The 6,546-nt window shown below is 41.8% G+C and overlaps 1 long non-coding RNA gene across 1 annotated transcript; it reads right to left on the minus strand.

Moving 5' to 3' along the window:
• Positions 1 to 557: 557 nt before the first annotated feature.
• Positions 558 to 6,279, minus strand: LOC147370256 (uncharacterized). The gene is made up of 2 exons (XR_015166082.1): positions 5,891 to 6,279; positions 558 to 765 (listed from the first exon to the last, which is right to left on the minus strand). It is a non-coding gene; the product is annotated as an uncharacterized LOC147370256 (long non-coding RNA).
• Positions 6,280 to 6,546: the final 267 nt, after the last annotated feature.

The following is a 6,546-nucleotide window of genomic DNA, read 5'->3' on the forward strand; positions in this document are numbered from 1 at the left end:
GACTCACGTGGTGCCTACATGCAAGAAACACAGAGTTCAGTCACTACTGATACCTGGATAGAACTTGCAATCTCACTAGAGAGACCCAACCTCTAAACAGGAAGCCGGTGAGTTTTAAAAAGAATAGCAAAAACTCATCTCCCGCTACCCTGTAAAACGCCCCTCAAGCATCTGACCCTCTCCTCACTTTTTTCTACATCTCTAGCATATGCGTGTGTGTTAAGTCGCTTCAGTCGATCTGACTCTCTGCAACTGTATGGACCACAGCCTTTCAGGCTCTTCTGTCCATGGGATTCTCCAGGCAAGAATACTGGAGTGGGGAGCCATTCCCTGCCCCAGGGATGTCTCTAGCACATTATTGCCTAATTTGAAAAATAAGAGCACCAAAGGCTGTCTACTTCTCAATGTTTATTCGGTCAAAAACCTAATGGTATATCTTTTATTTTTTAGTGAAGATAGCGTATATATCTGTTATTCTTTTTTTAGCTGTGCTGGGTCTTCATTGCTGTGAGCAGGCTTTCTCTAGCTGCGGCCAGGTGGGAGCTGCTCTTCTGGTGGAGGGTGGTCTTCTGGCTGTAGGGGTGTCCCTCGTTGCAGAGCACAGGCTCTAGGCACACGGACTTCAGTAGCTGCCGCGTGTGGGCGCCAAGTCAGTGGGCTTCAGTAATTGTGGCACATGGACTTTGTTGCCCCATGGCATGTGGAATCTTCCCAGACCAGGGATCGAACCCGTGTCTCCTGCACTGGCAACCGGATTCTTATCCTCTGTATGACCAAGTGAAAGTGACAGTGAAAGTCGCTCAGTCGTGCCAGACTCTTTGCAACCCCCCATGGATTATACAGTCCATGGAATTCTCCAGACCAGAATAATGGGGTGGGTAGCCTTTCCCTTCTCCAGGGGATCTTCCCAACCCAGGGATAGAACCCAGGTCTCCCCCAGGGAAGTCCTAAAGCTGTTATTCTTGCCAATCAACTTCCTTGATATAGAAGCCTGATTCAAGTGAAAGGATTTGTCATTTTTACTCTGAAAACTCTACCCCGCCATCTCACTCATGTGTTACGTCACCTTCAGCAATGACAGAACAAATACAGAGCAGTGGGAAATGGACCTGCTGTTTATCATTAGCTATGTGTCTTAAGCATTGACCATATTCAGTGAATATTTACTGGATGCCCACTCTGCACCAGTTTCAGAGGAATCATCTTATGTAATCTTCACAACCACTCCAAGAGGAAAGCTCTAGGTTTACTGTTTTCAGTTTAGAAGAAGAAAGTGAGGCCAAAAAAAAAAAAAAAAGATTAAGTAAGCTGTCCAAGAACATCAATAAGCAAGCAGTAAAACCGAGAATTGACCTGAACTATATCTGACAACATGCAGCAGCATGTATATCTGTCTGAAAGCCTTGAATGATTATCCTAGGTCTGAGGCATGACCCTGGACTCTGCAGACTGCCCTAGTTCTAGGTGAAATTGAGGATGACTGTCATCAATAAACCATACTCTAACCCCCAAACAAATTTTAATATGAGTACTCTTAACTTCCTTTTAAAGAAACATGTGATCTGTCAGGAGCAGCCGTGGACATTTGGAGCTTTCATTAAAAAAAGAAGAGAATGAGGTGCTCTAAGGGGACATCTTCCCAATACAAAGAGGCCATCTGGCTAGTGGCACAAACCCACTGGGACCCAGGCATCGCTGCATGCTGGCAAAGAAAGCGAGATCTCATGTCCCCCAAGGCTATCACAGGAGGAACACTGTGGGGAAGCAAACTGAATATGGGGCAAAGGAAACATTTCAAGTGAAATGCTTCAATTCTATCTGTCTTTTACTTTACTCTCTTGCACACCTGTGGTGCTAAGGACTTAAAGAGTTTGAATAACTTGCCCAAGAAACACACAGTTAATATGTAACAGAACAAGTGCTCCCAAAAGCCTTCTATTTCCTTGTCTGTTTCTCTAATATCAGAATTGTCCTGCCTTTCATCTGATGCTTGCAACCTTACAGGAAAGCTGAGGGGAGGCTCAGAAGCCATTCTGTTATGAGTAAGTCCTAGCGTGCTTCAAACCTCATTTTGTCTCACCTCTTCCCTCTCATAATAGGGACATAATCCCTCCTTCTAATGGGTTTGAGGAGCTTAAATTAAGTGATAGATGTATTAGCATGATGAAGAGCACAGGACAAGCTCAGGACACAAAAAAACTCAAATTGATATTTGGATTCTGATAGAGCCATATATCCCTCATTAGTATACATCTTGGAAAAAGAATAACAGTAAGATTAGGAAGGTAAGGAGGAAGAAGAAGATCAAAATTAGGAAAAAATAGCAAGGAAAGTAGGAAGGAGAAAAAGTAAATGCATTGACCAAGGAGCACCCAACCAGCTGAAGCTCTCCCAAGACCTCTCATCCTCCTTCTCCACATTGTTACACTCTCTTCTCCTCTCTGGGATAAATTTAAAACCTGCTCTCTAGGGAGTTCCAGGAGCCATCTTTACTCATTGCTTGAAATAGTTAAATAAAGCCTTGCTGAGATAATGGTTGAGCAAAGGTTTGGAAAGTATGGGATATACTTTGAAAATTTATGGTTTGTAAAAAAGAAGAATGGGCCAGAACTAGGGTTACTTGAAGCCAGACTATGTAACAGTACTGTGAAAGGTCGTATTCATCAGAGTTCTCAGTTACAAAGAGTAGAACCTGACTCTGGTTGATTAAAGTAGAAAATAAACTTATTAAAAAGCTATTGGGAAGAACATAGACTTGCCAGGAGTCTGGACAACCAAAGTTTGAAAATGAACAAGAACAAAAGATGGTGGTTTTCATCACTGCCACCAGAATTCTGGTGAGTGAGAATCTTCTGGTTAATGAGGAAGCCACATAGGCTTGGCAAGAGACATTTAAAGATCAGTGAAAGTAGATTATCAAGTTCAGACAGTTCTCTTCTCCTTTGGCACAGATTGGAACTGAAAATGACAGCTCCCACTAGTGTGACCTCTTTTATGTTCTAAAGGAAAGGTCACAAAGCTCCAGCTGGGAAATCAGAAGCCTTCAATTGCAAGTGCATTGTGGCCACTAACCATTTGGCTGGTGACCCTGAGAATCACGTAAATTCGGTCCTGTTCAAGTTCTGCATTTTCCAGGTTGTGATAGTAACCCCCAACCTATTCTTGCACAGGGCTGCTGTGAGAAGTAAATGGGAATAAAGATATGAATGGTCTTGAAAACTCGTAAGTCTCTGCACAATGCTAAGAATCTTCCTCATGATCATTAGTTTTTTAATTATTGCTAGAAAGTGATATTGTTGTTGCTGTTGTTCAGTCACTAAGTACTGTCCAACTCTTTGCCACTCCAAAGGACGATAGCACACCAGGCTCCTCTGTCCTCCACTGTCTCCCAGAATTTGCTCAAATTCATGTTCATTGAGTCAGTGATGTTATCCAACCATTTCATCCTCAGTCACCCCCTTCTTTCTTTGCCTTCAATCTTTCCCAGCATCAGGGTCTTTTCCAATAAGTCAGCTCTTTGCATCAGGTGGTCAAAGTATTGGAGCTTCAGCTACAGCATCCGTCCTTCTTTACCACCAGACACATCCACAACTGAGCATCATTTCTGCTTTGGCCCAGCCACTTCATTCTTTCTGGAGCTATTAGGAATTGCCCCACACTCTTCCCTAGTATCATATTGGACACTTTCCAACTTAGAGGGCCCATCATCCAGCATCATATCTTTTTGCTTTTTCATGCTACTCATGAGGGTCTCGCAGCAAAAATATTGGAGTAGTTTGCCATTCCCTCCTCTGGCAGACCACGTTTTGTCAGAACTCTCCACCATGACTTGTCCATCTTGAGTGGCCCTGAATGGCATGGCTCATAGTTTCACTGATTGCTGCAAGCCCCTTTGCCACAACAAGGCTGTGACCCATGAAGGGGAGAAGGTGATATAGCACATGTCAAAAGCAGTCTCAAGGACAGTCACCCCAGGGTCAAACTATGGCTCCATCTCTTACCAACTTGGTGGCCTTGGAAAAACCTAGTTGACTTTTTTAGCCTTAGTTTCTTCATTTAATAGGTGGGGAGAAAATGGACTTTTTCACAAAATTAGCATGAAGGTCAAAAGAGATATTACATGTGATGCAGTGCCTGGGACTCAAAAAAAAAAAAAAGTAGTAGAGATTATTAATCAAAATAGTCATCAAGACAGTATGGTACTGGCACAAAGACAGAAATATAGATCAATGGAACAAAGTAGAAAGCCCAGAGATAAACCCATGAACCTATGGACACCTTATCTTTGACAAAGGAGGCAAGAATGTACAATGAATTAAAGACAATCTCTTTAACAAGTGGTGCTGGGAAAACTGGTCAACCACTTGTAAAAGAATAAAACTAGAACACTTTCTAACACCATACACAAAAATAAACTCAAAATGGATTAAAGATCTAAGTGTAAGACCAGAAACTATAAAACTCCTAGAGGAGAACATAGGCAAAACACTCTCCGACATACATCACAGCAGGATCCTCTATGACCCACCTCTCAGAATATTGGAAATAAAAGCAAAAATAAACAAATTGGGCCTAATTAAACTTAAAAGCTTCTGCACAACAAAGGCAACTATAAGCAAGGTGAAAAGACAGCCTTCAGAATGGGAGAAGATAATAGCAAATGAAGCAACTAACAAACAACTAATCCCAAAAATATACAAGCAACCCCTACAGCTCAAATACAGAAAAATAAACTACCCAATCAAAAAATTGGCCAAAGAACTAAATAGACATTTCTCCAAAGAAGACATACAGATGGCTAACAAACACATGAAAAGATGCTCAACATCACTCATTATCAGAGAAATGCAAATCAACACCACTATGAGGTACCATTTCACGCCGGTCAGAATGGCTGCGATCCAAAAGTCTACAAGCAATAAATGCTGGAGAGGGTGTGGAGAAAAGGAAACCCTCTTACACTGTTGGTGGGAATGCAAACTAGTACAGCCACTATGGAGAACAGTGTGGAGATTCCTTAAAAAACTGGAAACAGAACTGCCTTATGACCCAGCAATCCTACTGCTGGGCATACACACTGAGGAAACCAGAAGGGAAAGAGACACATGTACCCCAATGTTCATCGCAGCACTGTTTATAATAGCCAGGACATGGAAGCAACCTAGATGTCTGTCAGCAGACGAATGGATAAGAAAGCTGTGGTACATATACACAATGGAGTATTACTCAGCCATTAAAAAGAATACATTTGAATCCGTTCTAATGAGGTGGATGAAACTGGAGCCTATTACACAGAGTGAAGTAAGCCAGAAAGAGAAACACCAATACAGTGTACTAACGCATATATATGGAATTTAGAAAGATGGTAACAATAACCCGGTGTACGAGACAGCAAAAGAGACACTGATGTATAGAACAGTCTTGTGAACTCTGTGGGAGAGGGAGGGGGGGATGATTTGGGAGAATAGCATTGAAACATGTATAATATCATATATGAAATGAGTCGCCAGTCCAGGTTCGATGCATGATACTGGATGCGTGGGGCTGGTGCACTGGGACGACTCAGAGGGATAGTATGGAGAGGAAGGAGGGAGGAGGGTTCAGAATGGGGAACACATGTATACCTGTGGTGGATTCATGTTGATATATGGCAAAACTAATACAATATTGTAAAGTTAAAAAATAAAAAAAAATTTTAAATTAAAAAAAATATGCATTAGTAATAGTAATAAGACTAGATCAAGCTTCATCTTCCCCTAGTTACTACTATTCCTCTCATCACCTATGGAAATTGATTACATTTGATTCTAGAACATCTCTTGAATTATTGTTTGTAACTAATACCTATTTTTTTATTTATATTTTGTTGCTGTTGTTGTCATTGACTTACCATCTCTTAGAGTTCTGTTTAACAGGATTGATTTTCACCACAACCAAGAAAGCTAAAAAGCCTTCAAGAATCCTTGCCCTTCTTCTGTATCCGTCACAGCAAGTAAAGGGTTACCAGGGACTGAAGACTTGCTGAAGCATAAGGCATCTGACCTTGTCAGGAACTCTCGGGCTTTTGCCAGCACTTCTGCTCGTCTCTGCACACAGCCCTCCATGGAAAAGTACTGCCCAGACTCTATGAATTATTAATCTCATCATGACATCAAATACCCAATAGATAAAAGGAACCAGTGGCCTCCACAATGAGATTCTCAGAGAAAGCCAAGAGTCTGTGATATCCTTTTGACCACAATCAAGATTTTTTCTGCTTCCCCCTGGGGAAGAGGACAACCTCCCTTATTCTCCGCTGCATCCTTGAGAGCCATCAAGTGCTGTAAAATACAGCTGATTCCCTTGGAGGGCTGATCTAACCCTGTTTTCAGTTGATGATGCCACACCAACTTTAAATATTTCTGTTTTGAGTTCAAGAGAACTGGAGCATAAGAAGGGACTCAAGGTCTTTTCAGTTGTCTGTTTTCCCTTCAAGGACCAGTTGCTGGATCCAACCAGATCAAAATTGCCAGAGAATAGAAAATGCTTGACACATGGAAAATTCCA

This window comes from Bos grunniens, chromosome 6 (assembly GCF_055505025.1).
Source record: "Bos grunniens cultivar Pamir isolate PY7600 chromosome 6, Bosgru_T2T1.0, whole genome shotgun sequence".
Taxonomy (NCBI): domain Eukaryota; kingdom Metazoa; phylum Chordata; class Mammalia; order Artiodactyla; family Bovidae; genus Bos; species Bos grunniens.